General features: G+C 35.4%; 1 protein-coding gene across 2 annotated transcripts in view; it reads left to right on the top strand.

Annotated features, from left to right (window-relative positions):
* NKAIN3 (sodium/potassium transporting ATPase interacting 3) overlaps window positions 1-27,397 on the top strand; it is a 302,386-nt gene that overhangs the window by 201,675 nt on the left and 73,314 nt on the right. The window lies entirely within an intron of this gene.

The following is a 27,397-nucleotide window of genomic DNA, read 5'->3' as shown; positions in this document are numbered from 1 at the left end:
CCATTTGACAGGAATTAATAATCTGTACATAATAATAATAATAATAATAATTTTTTCCCTTTAAATTGGTGAACGATACCAAGATACTAAAGCATATACCACATTGAGTAGATACTCACAGTTGGATAATACTGTACCTTAATTTATTATTTCTACCTGAAATAAAGTATCAGCATATTATATCATTATACTCTAAGATGAAATTCTTCAAGAAAATCTCTTCTACTGTTTCTTTACTTCAATTGCTAAAGAGCTTATTCAGTGAACATTAAAGTACTCATTCAAAGAAACAAACAAACAAAAGATTGAATGGAAAACCTAAATTCCTATGCTGTTTTCATTCCCCTTGAGCACGCTTTATAGTGAGTTTTATATGAATCATTAACATCTGTCTGTGTAAGTTTTTTACACATTCATTTTGAGACTCTGATGAGAAATTAGGAAGAAATCCAAATAGACTTTTTTTTCCCCCCTGCACCTTTAGTGCAATCATCTACCTTATGAATTGTTTGTGAATGGAGGACAAAATTTGAGAATGTATGTGTAAATGGTTATTTTGCTAGCTCTTGTATGGCAAATATTAGTCTACATCTGGTGCTCATGTGTGTCTCTGCAGAGGAACAAATCCAAACATTTAATCTCAGGTCACTTCAGTTGCAAAACTGGGATGAATCTGACAGCCACATAAAAGGCAATATGAATATTGTCTGGTATGCTGTAAGTTAGAAAATATTTAAGTGTGAGGGAGGACATTATTTCTCATTGTATAGGCCATCTTCCATACTAACACTTTTAGGCAGGCCTCAGTTTTGAGTTAGCCTTGTTAAATCCAGGTTAAATCCAATAAATTTTTGAATGCCTTTGTAAATGATGACATCTGCAAGGAGATGTGCTGAAAACATGGAAAGTAATTAAGATGACAAGTATTTTGCCTGAGGAGCATATATACTAAAATAGTGGTCCCTACATTCACTGGCCAATCACCAGTAAGAAAATTAATGTACTACAACAAGCATTGTATGTTGCCCTCCCTCTGGGACTTGGTTTCATTGTTATCTGCCTTTGGTCATGGGGAACACCAGAGGATTTCCAAGGCAACATTCTTCTGCAGTCCTTAACCTGAGGACCACCACCAAAACTCTTGTTCGAGGATTGTCCTTTTTGCTGATGCAGTGAGTAAATATTTCCACTCTAGACTGATGCAAACAGTGTACACTTAGAATCATTTGTATGATAGTGCAGATTTCTGCTTTTCCCTGTCTACTTGTGCAAGCGCAGTTTGAACTTTGCTAGTTCAGCTGTACCTGTTACTGAGATATGCTGTTGGCAGCAGTCATTTTCTTTTTCAAGAAGAGCACTTATTCCTCTGTCATTATAGTTTTATATATGAGAGTACAGACAGTGTAACCTCAAGGTCATTGAATTGTATCTAATATATTGCTCTACTCCTCCGGCTCTGGCAGTAGTAATTATTACACACCGTTGTTCCACCATAGTAAGAGGCCTTAGAGTCATGAAGCATGGCTGAGCACAGTCAGTTTACATTAAAACTAGGTCTGAACAATTAAGAATTACCCAGTCTTTCCTCCCTACTTGAACACGCCCTGTAAAAGTGCTGCTGGAGTGTACTAAACCAACATATTAAAGCAATCCTGACTATCTTCCCTCTAGAATATCTTTAGTGTTCCCAGACATAATTTTTCCCAGATAATTTTTATGTAAACTACCTATTAAAACGCAAGCTATTCATCAGCATAGAAATGAGTGCACTATGTATATTCTCCCGTTTCTTTTATTAATTTTAAAGCCCAAAAGCGAGATATAAAACCCATGATTTTTTGTCCCTTGTTAATTTATGTTTTCTAAGTAGCACCTAGGATTCTAGCTATTGTATTGTCTGTAACCTTTTAATGTTATGATCAAAATAAAAGTTATGTTAAATGGAAAAATGTAGATTAGAGTATGTTACAGGGCTATTTATGGCCAGAAGGTCATAAATAATGTAATAAACAAGATAATAATAGTTACTGACAAACCCTTAAAAGAAAGAAAGGAGGCAGTGACTGTAATTCTGTGTTCACATTCTCAGTCCTACCTTTATCTTTCAGATATACATCATTCAGATATAGGCCTCTATACATGTAACAGCCACTAAACCTCTTACTTTTCAACAAATACTGTTATCTTCAATGCCTCTGAACTTTTCTTAAATCTTCACCATAGCATTTGAGTTATATGCCTAATAGTACTGTATTTTGTCTTCTGTAAGTGAACATGTATATATATTTATACATTTGGATAATTATATGCTTCTATCTATATATAAAAACATACATATGCAAACATATATAGATGTGTAGAAAAATACACCATAAACTCTATGTACAGAGTAATAATAACAAAAAAGAAAATACTTAAACTCAGATACCTCAGCTACTTTGAAAGTTATGATGATAGAAGCTGTATGGAAGCTGCAGTGATGACTGCTTTGTAAAAAAGATCTGGCAGGAACGGCCATTCAAAAATCAGCATTTAATACATGTGGCACTTGTATTTGTGTTCATATTTTTCTAGATCTCCTATAGTATGGCTTAATACATACAATCTCTATGAACCAGTTGTTGCTACAATTAGGAGAAGTAAACAACGGATTTTGTGAAAGAAAGAGTGGCAAATTTGCAAGTGCTAATGGCAATTATATAGAAAAAAATGTTAATTGTATATGCAAGCAGTGTATGTTTTTGGTTTTTTGTTTGTTTGTTTGTTTTTTCCTAGGGACCTCTAGTTAATTTTACTTAAAATCAACTGCAGAACTGAAGAACAGAGAATCTAAATTGGTAGGAAAATATCACGGATACTGCTCAGTAGGAAAAAACACTACATAATAACTATTTTGCCTGTATGGAGAGCAAAGACATTTCTCCTCCATTAACCTACTCTAGTGCCAAAGCAAACAGCACATTAAGCAAATCTCATAACTGCATAAACAGACAAGGACACTAATAGAAAAACAACTTGCTGCAGGAATAAACATCATGAAAACAAATGTTTTAAGAACATTAATATACAGAGCATGTCAGAGTAATAAATGTTGATGAAAACAGAAATAAAGTTATAAATATCACTTTTATAATTCAATTTTTGGGGTAAATCAGTTTAAGCATCTTCTAATATAAAAGCTAATAATATAAATATAATTAAAAGAAATAAATTCAGTCTATTTAGTACTGGAAATAAAGTGTATGGTCTCAAAAGACTTGACTTTTGATTACACCAGCCTGACTTATGTTTTTTCGCAGTAATGGAGAGATTTGGGAACTGAATGGATATTTTAATGCGGTCTGTTACTTAAGTGAAAATAGTGGACAGGTGCTGAGGGCTACATCTCTTCCAGCACCAAGCAGGACATCAGTGGTGGCTGTGAAAAGAAGTGTCTGGCAGAACATGAAGCTGGCATCCTCCCTGCTGCAGATCATCATGCCATAGGGCACAGTCTAATGAAACAAGCATTGAATATGAGAAAGTAGTGTGCTCAGGTGACTAAGAATGCCAACAAGGGTCTTGAATCAGAAACAGTGCAGCCAGTAGGACCAAGGAGGTAATAGTCCCTCTGTACTTGTCACTGGTGAGGCCACACCTCGAGTATTATGCTCAGTTTTGGACCCACTACTACAAGAAAAACATTGAGCCCCTGGAGCATGTCCAGAGAAGGGCAATAAAAGCTGGTGAGAGGTCTGGAGCACAAGTCTTATGAGAAGCAGCTGAGGTAACTGGGGTTATTCAGTCTGGAGAAGAGGAGGCTCAGGGTAGATCTTATCATTCTACAACTGAATGAACGGAAGTTGTAGCAAAGTGGAAGTTACTTCCCAGGTAACAGCAATAGAACATGAGATAATGACCTTCAGCTTCACCAGGAAATGTTCGGGTTGGATCTTAGGCAAAATCTCATCTCAGAAAGAGTGGTGAGGTATTGGAACAGGCTGCCCAGGGAGATGGTGGAATCACCCTCCTTCGAGGTGTTCAGGAACCGTGTAGATGTGGCAATGAGGGACATGATTTGGTGGCATGGTGGTGATGAATTAACAGTTGAACAAGATCATCTTAGAGGTCTATTCCAATCTTAATGTTTCTATGATTCCATGAAATAACTAGTGACTGCCACTGCTTCCTTTTCCTTCTTCACTCAGCTCTGCCTGGGTGTGGCAATGAGTTCAAATGTCTCACATGAAGAAGACTGATCCTTCCTGAAAGGAAAATCTATTGACAAATTTGATTCTAGTTGATTCTGGGGTCTTCTCGTTCAGATGGATAGAAAAGCTGTTTCTTAAATGGAGATGGTTGTTGGAATACATGGGAGATAGGAAGAGGAGTTGTTGTTGCGTAAGCTGATGCTTTCATTCTTTAATAGAGAATCTTGGGGACTTTTGCATTGGAAATGCTTTCATATGTTGAATGTCACCTCTGCCACCCACTGCTGTATAATGACTATGGTAATACTTTGAGTAAACCCACTGCCTTGTAAATACATTAACCCAAGCTCTGACAGGATGCTGGGGCATCAGCATAAGTGCTGTACTTGGTCACTCACCAGAACAGGTGGTAGAAGACTTCAGATGCTTGGAGAGAAGAGAATTCCAGATGTGGTCACCACACAGGCCAGGTACAATAATTTGAGAACTGATCTCACAGGTAAGAATTTGACAGTGCTCCAGCAAACTCCTGCTGCATCCAGATGCTGTGGAAGAAACTACAGTATTTGCACACATACCTGCCAGTCCTAGATTGGATTCCAGCAAGACAGGAGATATACAGACTGTGATCACAGCTAAAGTGTTTGAATTCTCTGAAGTGCTCTCACTTCCTTCAGGATGATTTAAATTAGAATTGTTGATAGCCTGCATCCCGGTCTCTTATACTGTTTGAGTACCAAATATTCTTAATGAAGAAAGCAAGTAATCTTTTTGTATAGTCATCAGTGCATATAGTAACTTGGTGCTAGGATTATTGAGTGGTGAGTTTACAGTATATATAGATTCAAATATTGGATGCTCAATGTGTGTCCACAGCATGTTGGCAATTATTTGTGTGTATGTGTTTGTTTATTCATCACTTATGAGGAGTGTTTGAAAACAAAGATTTCTCTTAGCTCAGCTACTAGATGGAATTGGCTGTCTTTATCCTAAATTAATAATCTTAGCTCTCTATGGAAAGTAAAGGCTTCTATCAGAAGAGCTCATTGTCTTTATTGAGCCTTTGTATTATAGTCAGCAGAAGCTCATAATAAACATGGTATCCAATCAGATGTATATTTTTATATTAACCTACATTTGAATACATTCCCTGATTTCCCAACAGCACCTGGAAAAGAAAGAAAAGAAAAAAAAAAAAAAAAAAAAAAAAAAAAAGGGAATACATTTGCAAGGTTAATTTCCCAGTGGAGAAGCAGGCTTTTCAGAGCAACTTTGATATGTTTCTTTCTTCTTTGTGTAATCTGTAGTTTAAGGGTTTTTTTCACACTTGCATTCACATTTGCATGATAAAAGAGACTGCGCCTTTTTTAACAAGAAAATAGTTGCAAACAGTAAAAATTACTCACAGGAGTAAAATTATTACAATGACATTTTAAAGATTGTCTCCCCTTTTCACTAAATTGTCAATATAATCCACTATGATTTTCATTGCTTTTACTGATGCGAACAGAATTCTGAGTTTTTCAGAAGGTTTTATGAAATATTGTCTTATTTTCACAGTGATCCTGTACTTTGAGTCTGTATTTTAATTGAATGAATCATCACAAACATGGAATTTTCAGTCTTCAGTGTTACAGATATTTTCAATAAATTCTATTCAACTCAAGCAGGTGTTTAAGCTATTCTAAGTTCTTTGTTTGTGTGGCATCCATCCCACAGCTGAGGTGATTGTGAAGGTGGGAGTGATAAGTTTTGAAAGGATTCAGAAAATCTGGAGCAGAGCAGGAAATGTCTCCTGTCTGTCTTTGTTGGAGCTGAAGGCTTATGGCAATCTCACAAATCTTTCTCGTAAGATGTATATTTCAGGGCATTACATAATTAACTTCAAAGCATAGCTCCATATTTCAGGTGCACAGGTATACACATACATACATGTTTTCTGCCTGAATATTTTCTGTGTCTCCTTGCTGTGTGTGAAGTAGCTCCACCTCACAGTGACCTTTTGGAGCGGATAGAATACATATGGCCATTTGCAAGCCAGGCTTTGTCTAAGCTACAGCTTCTTTGTGTCCTTTGCTTGCCAGAATCAAGTGTTATCCAGCATTATTCAGCATTACTCAGCCTCATATTGGGCCCTAGCTGCCAGCTTCTATCCTAATTAGCAGCTAAAATTGTATAATTTTCTAAACCTATATATTATGATTAGCATACTTACCTATAGTAGTATCACTTTTATGGAACACGGTTCTCGTTACTCATCAGGAGGGTGATTCAAACAGTTTGAATCTGTTTAGATTCTAATATGGTAGAAAAACACATAGTGTCTAAGCAGCTCATGGTATTACCTGAGTAATGAACAGAGACATCTTTTTCCTTTTCCACGTCTGGATGAAAGGGAAGTAACTTGGATAATAAAGTCAGTCATTTTGTTTCCTTATAGCTTTTAGTGTCTAGAGACAGAAGGATGGATGAACAAGAAAGAGAATGTATTTAGGGAAAATTGTGAAAATTAAAGTTTTTTAGTATACTCTTTTTTGAATTATTTTTATTTTTTATTTTTTATATTTTATTTTATTTTATTTTATTTTATTTTATTTTATTTTATTTTATTTTATTTTATTTTATTTTATTTTCTGCTGGTGGAGCTGTCAGCTTTCCTGAATTATCCAATTCCAATTAAAGTTCTGGTATTTCACTTTAGAGAGAGTTAGGCTTTTTTTTTTTTTTTTTTTTTGGTGTTTTATTCTTTTTCTTTTTTTCTTTTTCTCTGAGCTTAAAGCTTTTAGGCTTATCCTCAGTTTAACATTCTGAAGCATGCACCACATCTAACTCTCTGGAGGACTTCAAATAATATCACAGAGGTCAGGGTCAAAGAAGTAAAAGTAGGGAGGTTCAAAGTAACCTGAGATATCCAGAAGAGGAACTAATGTATTTGTTATCTGACAGTACTTCTATCATTCATGTTACTATTTTTTGCTAGTACCAATCAAGTATGACAAGACTGATGTGTGCAAGATTTTTTTTTTCCTGCTCTCCATCTAATTAGATTGCATGAAATCTTCTTCCCAGGTTGTATTTAAACATTTGAGAGCATTGTCTGCTTGAGATTCAGAGGCAGCTCACAAGGATCCTGGTGTTTGAAATGAGTAAGCGGGGACTGAATCTCTAGTGGGGGTTGCTGAAACAGAATCACATTCTTCAAAGAGCATTTTTTTTTCCCTCAGGATATCCCTCATCTTGGTGTTTTACCGAAAAGGACTGGAGTATCATGTCAGGACCTTTATTTGATCATTAGAAAAACTTAGTGATGGATGGCTTGTTTTTATATGGGAGAGCCTTTAAGTGGTTTTTAATTTTAGAAATCAGCCTATGTTGTCCCTCAGTACTTAGGTAAATACATACAGTAGCAGAGGGAGAAGATGAACCTTTTGGCTCTTGGGGAAAAAAAGTAAAAATGATGCAGACAAAATATTGTTTATGGGGTTTCTGTTTAAGATGGATCATAGAAGAGTTTGGTCAGGAGGGACCTTTAAGATGATCTAGTTCCATCCTCCTGCTATAGGCAGGGACACCGCCCCCTAGACCAGGTTGTGCAAAGCCCCATCCAGTCTGGCCTTGAATGCCAATTTCATTCAGATGAGACATCTAAAGGTTGTTCCCAAGCAGCCCTGCAGCGTGTTCAATAGAGAATGAGTGTGCATGGTGTTTGTCAGTAGCTAAAATCACAGAGTCCTTGGAGACTCACATACCTCACTGGTCCATAACACTTATCTTGAGGATAAAAGAGATAATTTATACTGTATGAGAGTTAGTTATAGCATTGCTTGAAACAGGAGGTTTTCACACCCCCCATAATGCTGGCCCTGTGCATTCTTTCTGCATAGAAAGGTCAGGGTCAGGCACATGGGTGATGGCCACTGTTGTCTGAAATGCTGCTATTGTGCTACTTTCAAAAATGTGTTTGTTTTGTTGTGTTGTTTTTTTTTTTTTTAATTATATTATTTTATTTTATTTTATTTTATTTTTTGGAGGGGGTTGTTGTTTTTTGCTTTTTGTTTTTTTCAGGGGTTAATAGTATTTTGTTGTGGGTTTTTTCTTCCTGATGACTGTCAGCCAATTAAGGATGATGATTTTGTGTTGTTCTTGTCCCTCTTTTTGTGCTACTGAGCTATGCAACAGCAGTTCACCTTGGGCCAAGAACCTTGTTTCTTTGTCAAAAGATTTTGTATTTCCTCAGCATTGATCACAAAAGCCTTTTCCACTGTAAATGTTATGCACATCCTGTGGACTGTGAATCCTTAAAAGGCAAGCTTACATCTGTTACCTACAAGAATTATAAAGGTTGGAAATATATAGGATTTTTTAGCACTCTGCTATTTCCCTGAAATAAGCAGACTCTTGCATTAATTATTTCTTGCATTTCAATTTCTTTTCCCACCTTATTATGTCAATGGTTTTATACTGTCTGACAGACTTAAGGCTTTTTGTATGTCAGGAAGTCGAGCAATAAAATGTTTATTGTTCACACACTTCTTCCCTTTCTGTTAGCTCGGCTAATTATAATTATTTTTCCATTATGCCCTCAATAGTTATAGAGTATCAGGATTTTCTGTGTGCTTGTGTTGTTCCACATTTTCAATTTAAAACTTACTGTATGAGTAACAGTTAGAAAATCCTGACCAGGATGAGGGAAATAATTTGAAATAGGAAGCTTAGTACATAGTTTATATTACTGCTTTTCTCACTGTATTTTACTAACACTGTTATTGATAGGTGTACATGTGCCCACGGAACCAAAACCAAGTCTTAATAATAGGATCACAAGAAACAGTCTTGTAAGAAATGATTTTATCTTCTGGTATGATCCTCTATGTTTCTACATTTTTGTTCATCCAAAAGCCTTTCTCTTCATTCTTTACTGTAATAAGTAGGATAAACACATTTCTTCCACTGCTTTTCCAGTTTTCTATGTACAATCTTCACCTGCCAGATGCAGTGGAATTCAGATCAACTGCACTCATTCCCAATTTCCTTTTACTTTTCCAATTTGTATTTTAAAAAGATTGTCCTCTTTGTTGTTATGAACAAGGAGCCTCACTTATTTATGTAAATTCACATAGCATTTAAATTAGTTTGGTGATTTAATTTAGTGTAAGTAGTAATAGGAAAATAGGTTATAATTTTTTTTGCATCAGTCAGTATATCAGGACTTCTCCACCTCTCCAGCTCTTAAATATGAGACATTGCTTTTAAAAAAAACCCTTTCCATCAGATGAGAAAATTGCATTTTATTGATACATTAAATTACCAGAACAAGAAAGGTAGCAAGCTTATACGAATAACAACACTTATTAACAATAAATAAAACAGATAACCAAAAATGCAGAACTTGTAAGTGGCAGCACTAAGCTTCTGTTTTCGTACAGGGTAGATCATTTTCTAAAAAGGGTTATGATGCACTTTCACATACTTTCCTTTGAATATCAGTTACTACCCACTCTCACAAGAAAAACAGCGTCATGTTAGTTCTTTTGTGCTCATGAGTCTGTTTTGTAAGGAATCTGAGCAAGTTAGTCTCCAGTCTATGATGATGTATGTTCCAGGTGAATACTGTCACTGGTTGTGTGGAAAGGTGGTTTAAAAATATATAAAAAACAGTAGCTTCAGGTGAAAGCCCAAGCAGGTTGGAGTCCTAACACAAGCACACTGAAAACAGCAAGAATCTCTTTCTCTTTTTCTCTCTCTTTTTTTTTTTTTTTTTTTTTTTTTTTTTTTTTTTTTTTTAATAAACACATCCCACTTCCCATGAAAACAGACACAAACATCCAAAGGAAGCATAATTTTTCCTGTTGACAATTTATTTTGACAAGAAATTAGCATTTGACCATAATGAATCTGCTGAAACATTAGAAGCAAAGTACATTACTGGCTGTAAAAGAAATGAGAGTTAACTAATGAGATTAAGGAACTGTTGGCATGATGTAGACATTCCCTGCTGATTCTATGCAAAGGAACTTGCTGAGAATGAGGTTTTTCTTCATTTTGTTCACTTAACAGGTGGATGATTGGGTTAATTTGACTTAATGATGCATTACAGTACAGATTTCTTTCCTTGCAGTCATGAACAGCTTCACCACATGAAAGGGATATTGTGGTATAGTCTGCTGGACAAAATGAGGAATAGTGCCCTCCCAGAACCATCACACTCAATTTACTCAATGCTTAGTACTTTCTGGTCAAGATTTAACAGTACGTTTGATCTCATAGAGGCAGAATCTTTCTGCTTGAATAAGTGAAAATTTTCATGCTTAGGTGCACCCAAGCAGAATCTATGTGCTTTTACTGAGTGATTATAATGTGTGAAAAACCTTGTCTCTCCGTAAGGTCTGAGTGGGAAATGTCCATTCAAGGCAGCAAGAGCCTAACACGTAAGTTAACATTTGGCTAAGACTTTTTAAATGACAATGACTGCAAATATCAGTTAAGTGACAGCGTGGAAATCTGTTAATGATAATTGGTTCTGAGATGTTGATAATTCTTGTCCAGCCTGGGAAGGCAACTGATTAGTCCCATTAAAACAGAATTTATTACATTTGAGTCTTTTGTCTGCTGTTTCTAGATATTGTAAATGTAAGTGATCATTTTCTTTTTTGCTATTTATGGTGATCATTTCCAGACCTAATGTCTGAATTATCTTAATTTGAATAATCACTGGAAAATTCCTCGTTCCAATGAGACAGTTCAGACACAAATACCAATTCAAAAAAATAAACTGTTTAAGCATATTTTTCAAAACCTTTCTATTTCTTAAGTTCCTTGGGGAAAAGAAAATAATAATTAACAGGCACTTGTGAAAAATATCAAGAAAACAGCCACTGCTGTGTCAGCCATATTTCTTTCACTATTCTGATGCATGTTTTTCCTTCAAAAAGAAAACAACAGAGAAGAAAACGTTCCCCCAGGAAAGCTAATCTTTCATTTAATAGAAGCTTGTGTGAATGAGATAGTTATTTGTGTGAAAGATTCTAGTGTAGTAGCTGTTCTTACCTCAGAGCTTTTGTATCTGGTGCTGTCCTTCACTGCTGAATACAAGGACTGAGCTCCTAGAGTTCTTGTCTTTATTTCCTTCATGCACTTGAGCAGCATAAGAGAAGACAAGTTAAAGCATTTAGGGACAAAATATTAGAATGGGTTACAGAGTCTATTCCATGGTAATCTCGATGCTGAAACAAACAAACAAACAGCCAAGGGAAATAGTGAATTATGTGGCAAAGATTGGATGGAAAACTTGGAAAATGAAAGCAGAGGGAAAGCAAAGCTCTGGGGAAAGGTGGGGCTGGATCAAAGGGTCATTAAGAAAGAACGCTGGGCTTCATTCTCATTCTGAAAGCTATGCAGAAAAAACAGTGGGCAGAAATAAGATAAGGCTGATGCTGAGTGGAGAGTGACACAGGGAATAAGGAAAATCATGATTTGGTGATCAGGGAACAGTGCTAATATAGAGAACCAGGGAGAAAGAAGACAGAAGGGCTTGAGGAATAAAGATAAAAGCCTGAAGAGGGAAATAAAGGTCTGTGAGCACAAGCAGTATGTTTTCTTCAGAATTTGCAACGGAACTTAGAAAGTCTTTTCCTTACTTGCAGTCACCTGCCCCATTCCTAATGAACCTTTCAAAAACTCTGACCAGCATCATAAGCATACTTCAAGAAGAAAAGAGAAAAGCTTTGGGAAATACTTGCTGTCCTTCAGAATCAGAACAGATTAGAGCTCCTTCTTTACCCTCTTACTCTTTCTTTAAATGAGTGTTGCATTACTTCTCTCCATGATTATGCTTTTCTAGTGTGGCAAAGTGTTTCTGAGTAAATAATCCCGGAACAAACCTACAGCATGAACAAACTCAATGATTGCTGCCATAAGAGGAGCAATTCAGCACTGATTTCCAAAATTCTCAAATTGATCTAACTAAGCTTTAAACTTTAAAAATATTCACTGAAGCAGAGCAAAGTGCATGCTGAAGGCAGACAGTTCTCATTCTGCGTGTTTCTATGTTGAGATTCAAAGCTATAAACCCTCTGAAGAGGATGCCTGGAAGAAGAGGTGAAAGCTGTGAATAGTTGATGAGATTAAGTTGAGTAATCTGCAACCCTTAAGAAAGGCTTTAAGCTCATCCAACCTGATTGGAGAAGAAAAAAAAAAAAAACACACACAAAAAAAAAAACACCAAAAAACAACAACAAAAAACAAACAAACAAACAAACAAAAACTCATGAATCAAATTGTTCAGCCAAGAACAGCAAAACAAACAGTGCATTTATATTTACTGTGTATTTTATCTGTGTATTTTAATGAAAAGATACTTTAATATAATTTATTATTTGTGTATCATATGCTTGCACACTGTTACAGTAGGAAATCAGCATGGTGGAAGAGCAAAAGAGACAAACAGGGAAAAAAATTTACTTTTTGTTCAGAAGATTTTATCCTCTGAACAAAAATAAATTATTCATTCTTTATGCAAGCCTCTGTATCCAGCTGTTGTACTTGAGACCAAAGTCTGGCTGCTCTATTCATTTACTTTGCTCTCAGTCCTGCAGGTTAAGCAGGACAGGGTTTTCTTCACTGTAATGCTCCAGTGGTAAAGACTTAGTATGCACTGCAATTCAGCGTTCACTCTAATGTCTCTACTGTAGAAATAAACACTGCAAGAAAGAAAACAAATTATCTGGAAGCAGAGCAAGAGAGATTTCCAAGAAATGCTAGCATCCAGAGACTTTGTAATGCTCTCACTGTCTTTTTTTCATCTGACTGCTTAGAGCAACCATTGTTTTGTATCCATTTGGTTGGTACATCTGTACGGATGTAGCTGTGTAGTGAATAATATATATTTTAATCCAGATGAGTTGGATATTTAACTGTTGGGCCAGTGCAGTACACTTTCTAACAGCTGTACTGTGGGAGGCGATAGCTGCCTTCCCCTCTCTTCTCAAGCTAGTAAAGCAGAAGATAGGAAGGAACTTTTATAGATTTGACAGTAATTTAAGAGGTACTTTTCACTCCTGTACAGGCTAAATATATCAGGGATGATCTCTCAAAGACTGTCCTCAGGGATTTTCACTCAGATTGAATGGTGCCCTTCTAACCTAAACACAGATCTAAGATGAATCCATGTCTGTATCATATATTTATTGGATGGAACTTAGAAGAGTCCAAGTCTAAGGATTCTGAGTACTTAAATGGAATGAGAAAAGTTGTGTCATGAAAGGACCAAACAATAATACTTTCTATTTTATGGATTCTCTTCTAATTCCCTTTAAATCATATCACGTTGACATTTCAAATCATAATACTTTGTGCTTTATGTTTGAATTAGTTGTCTCAGTCCTTCATTGTTTATGTATTCATGAGAAGCTGCAATTGCACATTCCATAACTCTTCTGAATGAAATATTTTAACTGTATTTGAAATGTCAGAAGTCTTCTCTAATGAAGAGCTTAAATATCTCTGTATATTTCCTTTTGGAGCCCATTGTCTCCAGTTGATTCATATTGTCCATCTACGCATATCCAGAACTACTTACGATTTTTTTGTTAAAAAAAAAATCAAAAAAAAAATCACTTAAAATCATTATATTCAAGTGTAAAATTAAATGGAAGTAGAAGTTAACCTTCTTTTAACTAATTTGATCATATTTGCAACCTGAGATATGTATAATTCACAATACTTCAAAACTGTGTTGCATAGAAGCAATAGCCTAATTTTATTGATGGTAGAAGATAAGATTAATTTCTTATAGATGGGCTGTTCAAGGAAGACACCAAGGAAAGGAGGCACTGAGCACGCATGGCTTGAACCTATTCCAGGGAGCTTCCAACTCATCTACACTAGATCCTAGATTTGGGCTAATCTTAATTACAATCCGAACTAGTATTAATAAAAAGGTAATTCCAAAGGGTTATGTGCTAGCACATCCATACATCCATTTCTGCTTAAGCTCATCAATTTCCACATGGTCACTTTATAGCATAAGTATTTTTTCGTTATTGAAGTGAAAGACCTTTGGACTATTGAATTTCATTTGTTTCTAAAAATTAATTTGATTCACAAAATTTATTACTGTGATTATTAGTTTTTTGCTGAGGGTACCTTCTACTTTTGATGTGCTTCAGAAAGTGCATTTTACCAGGTAAGAGCTACTTTTTGTGCCAGAATCTACACAAACATCTGTTAATGCTGTGGCAGTAGTTTTTATCATCTTTGCTGTCCTGCTAATCTTCTATGTAATGGTATTGTATAGCTAGAGAATAGTTGAGAGTATGCCTTCTTACTTCGTGAGAAATGGAACATAAATGAATGTTTGTAGCCTCCTGACCCATACTGGGTAAGGAGGAAGATGATGTAATTTCTTGGCATCTATTTTTAATGTGTTCCATAGGTCTTCTCATTCCAGCACTACCATACACCTTTTCTGATTGCTCCCATGAAATGTGTCATCATCTGTTCAGAGCAATACACTGGTGCCAAGACATTATTTAACTAGAGTCTCTACACACTCAATGTGTAACACAATTACCCTTGTTCTTTTGTTTCTGTTGTGATTTAATAATCAGTGTATAAGTAAATATAATTGCCTCTGAAAACAGGTAGTGGAGGCAGGTTGGCTATCTAAAATTTCATATTTATATGGATATAAGCATTAACAGCAACAACAACAACAAAAATCTGCTGTCCCTGGGTTGCCTGTATGTGATGAGCCATTTCCTGAGTTATGCATATGATCATAGATGTGTTCCGTACTGTAAAATTGTCTAGAGATGAATGCATGTTCATCTTTAGTTAATGACAGTGTACAAGCAGAGCTTTAAACCACCTCTACATTAAATAATGTGCAGCCAGCACAAAGTCTGGAAGAAGCAATATAAGTACTAGTCTTACAAATATACAATAAGGACATTATTTTATCTCAAATTGTAGTTCATTACTTTTGAAACTTCTTGTTTAAGAGAGAATCTTATTTCCCTCGGATCCAATTAATCGCTGTTCTCTGAATAAGAAAGAAGACTTGGGACTCTGAAACCCACCAAAATCACTGTTGTAGTAGTCACAGGTTACTCTGTGGTGCTGCTAACTCCTTGTGGAACACAATGCATTTGCAGCCTCTTTTTTTTAAATGATTATTTCTGTTAGTCTGCACTGAACCCAACAACATACCTACAAAATTTCCAATATGATTTCTAAAAGAATGATGTTGTTATTGTTGTTACTGCTGTTGTTATTGTTAGTATTATTACTAATACTACTACTAATATAATTTTAATGGATTTTCTCCGATTACCTCTGAAGGTTCAATATTGCAAGAAGAAAATGAAATAAATTTCATTTTTCTCCTATCAGTAATGATTATTAATTTATCGTTATTATTATTATCTGCATGTAGATATGTTTGTTTGTTTTTTTTTTTTAATAAGCAGCAGAAGTTTTCAGTTTTCTTTAAGAATCAGAAAGGCATTTTACAAGAAGCATTTTAGTCCTTTTTCTTGCTTAAATCTGTAGGTGGCTTTCATCTCCCTGCCTGCTTGAAGCACACAGAGAAACGTTTGTACTTTTTGCAGGACCAAGATTTATCTTTGAATTTGCACAAAATAATAGATTTTATTGTGTATATATAGTTCTTGTTTTCCACTCTTTATATCACCCTCTCACTTTCTAGGTTACTTAACTCATAAATAACTGTTTTCCACCATTTTCTATCTAGTTAGTCTCTAGTTAGTCTCGTTAGTCACTATTTTTAAACACTAAGCTTGTATATTCTTTTGTTTTCTTTCCACTTCCATGTGAAATTATTATTTTTATTTTACTCAGCAAAACACAGAAAAGTAATTCTGTATTTGGCAGGACATGGTTGTCAATGCTGATGTAGCGTCAAGAGGAATAGTTTTCATCAGTGTGAGCATGAGAAATAAGGGAGCTGCTTCCACTAGGTGTACCTTGCTTTCTCCCAGTACTCATCTTTATTTATTTCTCTCTTCTAATTTGATTCTGTTGCTCTGCAGTCAGAACTCAAGGGAGGAGAATAGAGGTATGCACTGCTGTCCCTCCCCTTCACGGTTAACTTTTCCACTTCCTCCTCTTTCCTACTTGGCTCTACTCGTAGATGAACTTTAGCTCTTCAGATTGGTACTATTAAAAATACACTTTTGCACACTCAGCACCAAATGTTAGAGATGTCTGTTATTCCATCTTTTATAGTAAACTCAGAGACTTAGAACTTGCAGGAACACCATGGAAAGAAGCCTTTGTAATACTCCCGATTGTCTCTGTTCTGGTAGGAGTTGTAATGGCTTTCCTGCTCCTCTCAAAGGAGAGCACTGCTGAGAGCTACAGCTTCTGAAGGCAGTAAAGAAATAATGTCATATTTGGCAACTTCATCAGCAAACCTGAGTGCTACAAGAAGGAGGTGAAAATAACCTCCTCCCTTGCTGTAGCCAGGGTCAGAGCCATGGGGACAAGTATGACCATGGCATTTAGCAGGTTATGTTTATGTGCATAAATGAGACAAAGCTCAGATGCCTCAAATATTTTCCAACTGGGGTTTACACTGTCAACCTGCCAGGATTCCAGCTGGAGGACTGTAATATATGCAGTAAAATAAAACAGATTGCTTTTGGCATTGTAATTCCTCATCCCCAGATGGAGTTCTGTAGACTGGGACTGAGACCTCAGTTGTGTTTTGGAGATACAGGAATGTCAGGGACATCACTTCAATCCCTTTGCTGGTACAAAACCAGGGACGTGTATTTTCCCCAGAAATCTCCACTAGTTCTTGTGACTCCTTCAGAAGTCCTTTTGGGTTCTGTTGGAGGTGAAGTACAGGGAAAAGCAGTTCAGGAAGTTCTCTTTTGTGATTGTTGTCATGTGGGATGTAGACATTTCATGAACGTAGTAGGAGTTTCTGCAACTAAAATTGCTAAAGTGACTTCACTCATGGAGAGAGACTTTCATTTAATTTTTTTTTTATTTTTTTTTTACAGTTCCAGTATCTATAATTAAGGAAGTTTGGGAGATTTTAAATTATTTCAGTGCAGTGGTTATGGCTACTTTTCCAGTTTGGAAGGAACATCAGAGATACAGGAAGGGGATCTGAATGATTTAAAACCATGCCTTTCTTCAGCTGTCAGCCAAACACTGTAGTGTTTTAGAGTATCAGACAGAGTTATTTACTTGTAAACAATCATGGTAAAACTTGGTTTGCAAGAAACTAAAAGATCATTTCAGTTGCTCAAAAAGAACTTTGCATTCTACTCCTATATATTCCCATGCTTTATCAAGCACGCGACATGTTGCTCTGTGATAGTATTTTTAGGTGTTTGTGCTCCTACCACAAGCCAGATCCTCAGCAATAGCAACTGAATCGACTTTTCCTCATTGTGCATAAACAGTATATCATGCTAGCAATAGCACTGTGGGAGTGCACTCACTCACTTTTTGTGGGAGATGAAACGATTTGCTCTTTGGCCTTACATCTAACATCACAACTGAGATGGTGTCCTTATTATGCAGTCTCACTGCCTGTCAGATTGTATTTTTCTATATAATAATGTAACATCTTAATTAGACTGTAAAAACAGATGACACAGTACCCTAACTAGTACATAATTACCTCTTTTTTCTTTTTTCCCCCCCCCATATTCCGAAAGTTACTATTTTCCCAATATCTAAAAACTGTAGGTTGGATGATAATTAGTCACTAAACAACTGGATTACTTCAAAAGTGGCTGACAAATATTCTGCAGAAATATTTAATTGCTCAGGATGTATAAAGTATCTCCCGTGGAATTAATAATGATTTCGTTTCATGTTTATATACTCCTTGAAAAATAAAACAAGTAAGGAAAATTCTTCCAAGCTTTTTCTATTGAAAACGTAATCTCTCTGAAACCTAGTTCTTTAGCTACTTACTTTAATAGCCACATAGAAAGTTAAATTATATACATATCATCTCACCAGTGTTGATTATATAAATATGCTTCTGGTAACTGGCTAGTATACTTGATTGCTTGAAGATGGTACTCTCCATCGTATTATGTTTACAGATCTAAGTTTGTAAACCTGTTTGCAGTCCATCACAGGTAGTGTGTACTAGCAGTCCTTCAACACCCAGAAGGGGGAAGAAATATTGTTAATTACATGGAGATAAAAGACATGTCAGCTGGGGTTTGACTTCAAAGTTGCTTTTCCTTACTTGAAAATTTCTGTTGACAAAGCAAAAGTTGTATGAAATCATTAATTAAAAAGAAGTAGCTATTTTATTTTCCAGTTAACCAACAGTTGTCCTTCTGTTTATGTACATACCACCAGAAAGTGTTATTTTTGGATTTTGTATAAAGTTAAATGTGACATCAGGCAACAGAGGGCAAGTTCTCCTGAGCATAGTGCTATTTGTTTTTTACATATAACTAGCTGATCAATTTCAGATATATATAACAATAGTATAATAATTGTATACATATAATACTGATGATAATATTTTTGTAATAGTATAGTAATTAAAACACCCTAGTCTGTCTTTCTCAGGGAGGAGTGCTTAGTTTGTTTTTGTTTCCCTAGAATAAGTCAAGGAAAAAGTACTATGCAAGAGCACAAAATATTATTTTTCTATTTTCTCTATGAACTCGTAGAAGGATTTAGTTTTCATAGGTATGCTGAGTTGATTAGCGCCTCTTTATCAAGCAGAACATGAAGTGAACACACAGTGCTGACAGGCAAAGACAGCAGAGAGTGCAATACATAGCAGAGCAAAGTGCAAGATATGCTTACTGTTATGAAAAACAAATATTATGTTTATTTTGAATAATTAATTTAGAAACGTTGCTAGGATTTTGATCTTTTAAAATAAATTCTAGGAGGAAACCATCACATTTTATTCTTCATTTTCAGCTCCAGTGCGGTAGAGAAATCAAATACACTACTACTCTGTCCATATGTCTTTTAATCTCAGCAGTTTCATAGTTACTGCATTTCAATTTCATACCCATGAGCTGGATTCAATAGACTAAACATAACCCTACATCATATCTTTCCCTTCAGATATGCATGAGAACTTTTCTTCTGAGCTGTTCTTGAAACTTGTATCTTTGAAAAAATAATTGTTACCTTTGCATAATTAATTTCTGATAACATTTATCAGAGCACTGGAGCACCTCTCTTATGAAGACAAGCTGAAGGAGCTGGGCTTGTTCATTCTGGAGAATAGAAGGCTGAAAGGAGACCTTATTAAGGCTTTCCAATACTCAAAGAGAGTTTATAAATAGGAGTGAACTCAACAATTTACAAGAGTAGATAGTGATAAGGAAAAGGGAAAGGATCTTAAAATAAAGGAGAGAGTTAGATGTCTGGGTAAGGTTTTTCATTGGGAGGGGTGGTGAGGTGCTGGCATAGGCTGCCCAGAGAGCTTATGGAAGTTCCAACCCTGGGGGTGTTCAAGGCCAGGTTGGATGGGGCCCTGGGCAACCTTGTCTAGTACTTGAACTAGAACAGGCAACTCTGCCTTTGACAGGGGGTTTGGAACTTGCACTTTGCTTTGTTGAACCTCATTAGGTTCATATGGGCCTTCCTTTTGAGTTTCCCAAGGTATGTCTTAGTAGCATAGGGCTACTTAGGGCTAAATCAAGTTCATTGCAATATAAGGAGCAGATGTTATGCACCCTGATCTTTTAAGTTTGATAAATGCAGTATAACTTACTTGCTACAAAACACCAAGTCATTCTAATAGTTCACTGATTATTCTTCTCGTTACCTTAGAAGTGCAAACTACTTTTAAAATATAAGTTTTTTTAATTGGAGAGGGAGGAAATAATTATGAAATAGGTAGGTATGGATATTTTAACTGATATACTGATATATTTAAGTGCACAAAAAAAGGTTGTTTTTTTTCTAAGTATGGTGCAAATATAAATGTATACAAGTAATGAGGGAAGTATTCAGCCCTTATCAGAAATTCTTTCTGTGGATATTAAAGACTGTGGGATAAAAAATGCCCGATGCGGCAGGAGAAGTAAAGCATATGGGCAAGGTAATAGAGATCAAGTTAGACAAAACAGGAATGGAAATCTGATGGAACAGCCAGTGTCAGGAGGTTTAGTGTTGGATCAGCTCTAGGCAGCAAAATGGATATTGTTTGACAATCCATACAGAAGGAGGTTATCACCATGCATTTTAAGACCTATAAACTTTACTTACCCTTTCATACGAAGTAGATTGTAAAGCTTCTCTTAGAAAGGAGGCTTGAAAAACATTTCCATGTTTATTTCCTTGTTTGACTTTCCTGGAAACAAACTAACCCAATCTTCAGTGGCTACTGTTTGGAGCAATGGGGTTGGGTTATCCCAAACATCCATTGGCTTTCTTCTGATTATTCCACTACATTCTTGTAAGTTTTTCAAATCCATTTGATGAACTTGAGCATATTGTCCTGGTTTGGATACCTGGTACCCAAAACTCTGAACTATTCAGACAGACTTTAGAATAGTTCCTGATTTTCTGCTGGCCTTGCCTAAGTAGAGTCCAGTCAGTTCCTTGGAAAGACCCATTCTTGGGAACATTTTCTTGCTCTCCTGCTCTCCTCTGGAAGAGACCAGGCAGAAACCACTCTTCAATCAGTGAAGTTCAGCTGGGTGCTCTTTTACACATTTCAGAATACTTACAGATGGTTGTGATATTTTGCCTTTACTTAATGTCTACCAAAGTGGAAGACAGTTCATCCTGTTAAATTTTCCTCTTATCTCAGTCTTTTCTGTTCCTTCGTCACTTTATTTCTCTTCTACTTTATCACATATTTGTCAACATATTTCAAAAAATGAAGGGCTCAGAACAATGCTATTTGTAGCTGGAAACCGGATTAGGTTTCCAATGTTGAAATAAAAGGAGAGAAAAGTCATTCTGGAATTGAGCATTTTATAACTAATAATTGTTAATATGGTTACTACATTTAAAGAAAACCAGTCTATTTCATTCCCTTAAAATGTTTATTTTAATTTTTCACTTCAGAAATATGAAGTAGTCACTTGAGTATATGCTATTCTCCAGTATTTGAAAGCAACTTTTACATATAAATGAATCATCCTCATCAGTAGCTCTAAATGATGGAAAATAAATAAATAAATAAACATTTATTCAGTAAATGAATCTAGCACAGATCTTGTCTGCTAGATTTAAAATCTTGATTTACATTTCAAAGTGTTTTGGAGGATTAATCATATTCAACTAGTCTAGGTTGATTATGGGGTCTCTTTCCATCTTCAGCAGAAGAGATCCTCTAGAGGCATCTTATATCTTTAAAATACCTATTGCAGGAACAACTGCCCTTTAGAGCTAAATCTTTCCAAGAGGAATAGAAAAATGAGTAAAATTAGGTACTTAATTTTTAGACTTCTTTTAGACCTACTGAAGATAAGTGGGATTGATCTGTTCTCCTGAGAGTCTAATCCTTGGTTTCCTTTTGATACTCAGAAAAGTGTTCCATGTGTGCCATTGAAATGCTTCAGATTAATGCTTAAATGGACTGCATGTCTCTGTAAATTAGATTCATGTAATGAGTAGTAAGAATTGGTAAAATTAAACATAAGCTTTAACTAATTAACTGATAAAGAGAGATAAAGCTTTCTTTTTATCTCTCGTCTCTATGATGCCTAAGATTCTTTCACTGCCATTCTCCTCAGAGAGAGTTTCTGACTCAGAGACCGTTACCATCCATGAAAATCTCCCTCTATTTTCTTTACTTAAAGAAAAAGATTATTATCAAGGGGCAATGCTGTATCAGCTTATCCTTCTATTTTAATATAAATTAAGATCCTTAAAAATGTCGTTTTGATATATAGTAATTGGAGAGTCAAAGTTACAGTCAAAGCGGGACTGTTAAAGAATGATGCTAGATATTGCTTGTTGACACTTTTTTGGTACTCTAGGGAGACCTTCTAATTGGAGAAGGCTCAGTTACTACACCAGATGACTATTTTTGTGACAAGTCATGTTCAGAACAGTGTACACCTTATTCTCAGGTCACTGACTTGAAAAGCACTTTCTATTCTGTTAAGTTTCATTATCTTTAAAGCTCTCTGAGCTATGTTAAACAGCTTTAATAACCAGAAACTCTTTTCCTTTGGGACACTATCATAATCTAATTTTCAGTGGTTAAAAAATAACAATCTTTAAGTCCCAGCCTGTATCATCAGCAGTTAGTTTTCCATCAAGTAAGTGTGTTAAAGATGTTATTTTTTCCCCCTTTTTGGCTATTGAACTAGTGGCATCTTTTCACTTCTTTGGTTTAAATGTTTTTGTTTTTTCTCTTTTTACTAATCAAGAATGGATTTTATTGTCATATGTAGAGTCAATGTGATCAAAAGTTTTCTGTAAGACTTTAATGTAATTATAGTCAAACCTATGAAGAATATTGTGTAATAGTTAAGTTATGGGAACAACAGAGCAAGACAAAAGAAAGCCCTCACTTTGTAATATATTAAGTCATATAAGGGATATATCATATTAAGGTCCACCCCTCCTTGCCCTCATTTAAGAGTTAGCAGCCAGAAAAGCTGTATCTCTCTCTTCAAAAACTGCTCTCTTTTTAAGACCTCACCAGCCTTCAGAAAGGGTGAGCTGCCTCCTTTTTATGTTGCTTTCTAAACTCAGTCTTAATAGATACCTTTTTAAGTGTGTTCCTGTTGTAGCTGAAGATAATGTCATTGACTTCCATTACTCCACAATTACATATAGCAGAGTACAGTGACTGTACTGGTCAGTTACTGATGGAATAGGGGGCAACGAAAGTCCTGCTATGGATTAGACTGCTGTAAGGTTTTGCAGAAGTAGAGATGGTCTGGAGCTACTTTTCCCCTCTTTGTAGACAACTAGACTTCAGGTAAAACCTGAACCTTATCAATTCATAATAAGCAGACCTGCAATGGACCTTGAACTAACTAATCAACAATCTCAATGGAGCATTAGTGTAGCTTTAGTATTTTATCTGCTTCACAAAATCAAGAACTGAAATAGGAGTAAGAAATATTTGTGATATTTTAAGTTTTTATAGTGGCAACTAATCTTTATTTGTAAAGATCAGTGAAAATGCTTCTCTAAAACCAAAAAGCAATGTATACATATATGAAAGGATAGACCTCTCTGGACACGCTGGTAATTAAATACTAACAAATTAATATTAGTATCAGTCTGTAATTTTCCAGTCAGACCCCTGGAATTAGTCACAGCAATAGACATGAATAAAATATGATGACACAAGTTATTTGATTGTAAGTTAACAGTAAATCTCAGTCACAGGAGACTTTTAAACTTCTAATAATTACTCCCTTGTTATAAATGCCAATGGCATTAATACCTAGAATGTTGCCATTTCAGAAATTCTAATTACCCAAGGGGTGCTGTCATTATTCAGAGCAGCTGATGTTTCTTATTCTATTATTGGCTTTTATGGACTAGAATCTAATGCATAACTTCTCTTCTCTCTTGATGACAGTATCTCCAAGGCCAAATTCTTTAGCAATCTAAATGTTTGTAGCTGCATTGGCTTTAATGAAGGTGCACCAATGCATTCCACTGCCCTTTTTATCTGGAAGTCAAAGCTTTAGTGGTAAAGAATGGAGATTTTCTAGAGAATATTTCTCCACCTGGAGCACAACATTAGCTTTGAATTATGTTTCTCTAGCACTCTATTAATATCTTGTTGTTTATATAATATATAAAGTTTTGTAATTATTCATAGCTTTAAAAAAGGAGTAGTGGGTAGCAGATGAGTATGCACTTTGTATAAAAGAAGGTGCAGCTCCATGGTGCCACAGTCTTGTGCTGCCTTCTGAGGGAGCAATTCCAGTGACTGTATTTTTTTTATGGTAGTGGAAAAGAAGATTTTTATTTTTTTTTTTTCAGATAAAAATATCTTTAAATACTGTGAATTGAAGTAGATTATTGTTGATTGTTGTTTTCATTTTTTCTTGATCATTTATTCTTGTATTCAGAATTAAAGATAACTGTGATAGTATTAGCATCCCAGCATGCCTGAGTTGAGTTTGAGCAGGGTCTAGAAGACAAGAATAAGTTTCCACATAGAATGTGGAAGCGGAAGCAGAGCGGGAATCAAAAGTAATGCAGATGGAGTGGAGCTCTTAACTCTAGTGGAATCAATACAGAAACATATGTTGGTTTCAGTAGACAAATGCATCTCCAGATGTTATTCACATAACTTTTGCATCTGTTTCCTGTACAGATCAAAGTAGACAAAACGGACTAAATAACAAAAATAGAGCAGAAATGAGTAAGTGATTGATATCAGTGATCCTGCACCATTTGTCTGCTAGAGTTCTAGTTATTTGTTCAGGATTTCTAGAAGTTTAGTTGGTCTCTGTCAGAATTCAGTATATTTACACTCAGGGTGGTACTTTGTCCACATGTATCAATGAACTTCTGAAGTGTAAGTAAGCAGGCTTTCTCATTTTCTTGAAAGAACCTGTAAAGACCACACACAAAACAAATTATTGAGTGGACTTTGAGTTGTACCTGCAGTGAACATTCAAATGTAACTTCATTAATGCCCCTTTCTATGGTTTTTTCAGGGTAATTTATTCCCTTGACAGACCATCTTGCAATATAAAAGAAGTAAGAGCTCGGGCTGAGCTATACTGCTACAGGAGTTAAGGATGAAAAATTAGTTTTAATTAAATTATTGAAATGGGATAGTCACCACCATGGTCATTACTGTGTTATATTCTACAAAACTTCTTCTAACGTTTCAGTTTATTTTGCATCCTGTAGCACTATTTCAAAAAATAAAATACTGCTAAAATACCTCTAAAGCATTATAATTATTTATATGCTAGTAGAAATCCAGCTAATTTGATTATACCAACTTAGTTGAAATACTGCCACTCTGGGACTAGTGTTTGAATGTGGTAGTCTGTGACTTATTTCTGTGTGATTTACTCATGCTGTATTAATAGAGGGTTTTTTTCTGTTTGAGTTTTTGCTTTATTTCTTGCTTCCCTTTTGTAAGTAAGCACAATCTACATAAATACAGTTCTTAAAAAAATTAAACTTTCCCCCAGAAATCAACATGAACAGATTTCCTTTGCTTAGGGTTTTCTCTTTCTTTAGTAAGAGAATTCCAAAGAAGTCATACTGGAGATGCGATCCATGTACACTGTTCATCAAATTATTATGAGTTTTCATGTTTGTTAGGAGGCTGTTTTGTTGTTTGTTTGTTTTTTCCACTTTGTGATCTTTCTGAGATAGATATTCCTTGGAATTCAAGAAGTTGTGTAAGGCATTGTACTTGAATTAAATCTAAAATTAGACAATGAGATGCTGTTCACACTTTTTTTTTTCTTTCTTTCTTTCTTTCTTTCTTTCTTTCTTTCTTTCTTTCTTTCTTTCTTTCTTTCTTTCTTTCTTTCTTTCTTTCTTTCTTTCTTTCTTTCAACATAAGGGTATTGTATTTTTGCTGTTCAGATCTTAAGTTGTTACTATTCAACATTTGCATTTCCTGATGGCAAGAGAAAAATTCAGAAGTAACTTCAGTCTTTTTAAAGGGCTGTCAGATGCAGGTGTATGAGGATGTTTACCTTGTTTTCTGTTTGTCAAACTACGTACACCTTCTACATGGTCTGCCTGCTGTGCAAAAATTTACTTGATTATGGTTTGTGAATAGCTGAATGCCCTTGTGTCTGCATAAATAGCTGTGGTGGTTTGTTTTCTTCTTAATATCAAGTAGGCAAAATCTATTTTGGTCCTAAACAGGACAGCAGAATTCAGTCAAGGGCAGTGAAGGCATTTCTAATATATAGATGTGCAAGTCAGAGAACCATTATAGTTACCCATCTGCAGTGATGCCATCAACTCAGATCAAAAGATCAGAATTTCAGATCAGTGTGGGCTTCTCTGTCCCAAAATTGGATGGAGTGATCAAATTCAAAGCTGTATGGAGTTTCTGTATGTCTCTGCACTGCCAGTTGTATCTGGGAGAAATATTAACATCCACTACAATTATCTGTGGACTGTTTTCACATTCCTAGTTAGAGTCTTAGAGCAAAACATGACAAAGCATTTCTGTCCATGGATAAATGAGCTGCAAATTCTGTATAGGAGGTACTAAGAAATTCTGTTCTATTGCCAAGATGTACAGTTAGATTAGTAGGAATATAATCATTTGGGTTTTTTGTTGTTTATTTCTTTTCCCCCCTCCTTTTTCCGAATCTTTCTGATTCCTTCTTCCTTTCTGGCACTAATCTAGCAAACATATGTAGTTCTCTAAGGTCAGTGGGATGCTTGTTAAAATTAAGTGACTTGCATGCATGCTTTTTGAATCAGCTCAGTGGTTTTATAGACTGCTTAGACTTTCAGCTGCTACTGGAGTTAGACTGACATCTTCATATCAATGCTTTTTAAGTGGCTTTAAAAATAAAGTGCAAAATAAATATGCTACTTATTGCAATTATTGTTTATAGTGAAGGTTAATGATCTCTGAAGTGTATTAGAACTTGTAGATACTCAACAGCTCGCAGAAAAAGGCTTTGTTGTTAAGGCAGTTTTTAGAAAAACTGAAAGATAATAGTGTATATATAGTGGGCAGCAGTTTTTGTAGTATTCTTGATTTACTGGAATTAGTAAATATATGAAGGGGTATTGATATCACTTATCTTTTAAACCTGTGTCATGCTGCCATTTACAACACTCTCAGTCTCTCTGGAAGTAGCATATTGTTCTTCAAATTCAAAATTGGCAGTGAAATGTAAATACCATTTCAAACAGTTATATGTTCTTGAATCATTGCAGTAGTCTCATTTTACTTTTATTTATTGGAGCAGGCTATATTAAAAATTGAATGATAGATTGCAGACAAATCAGTGATGTTAAAGAATGAATGGATCATTAGACTTCTCTGTATTCATTCATCCCTTAAAGTGACGTGATTTCTGTAATATCTATTTACAGGACCATTAAGTAATTTGCTTAGACTTGAAGTTCGTAACAGAGCATTGTATCTTTCCCTCTTGGATAAAGAATACATTTGGTGGCATCATATTAGACCCAATCGACTAGAAATTGTGTGAGAAAATTCTTACCTGTAGAAAAAAATGAGTAGGCACAGCATCTCCCTGATTTCCCTTGGCATGACTCGTATGACCTCATCTAGAAGTTGATGGATA

The sequence above is a fragment of the Excalfactoria chinensis genome, chromosome 2 (assembly GCF_039878825.1).
Source record: "Excalfactoria chinensis isolate bCotChi1 chromosome 2, bCotChi1.hap2, whole genome shotgun sequence".
Lineage (NCBI taxonomy): Eukaryota > Metazoa > Chordata > Aves > Galliformes > Phasianidae > Excalfactoria > Excalfactoria chinensis.
Note: the sequence above shows the minus strand (reverse complement) of the source record. Positions and strands in the feature narration are given on the sequence as shown.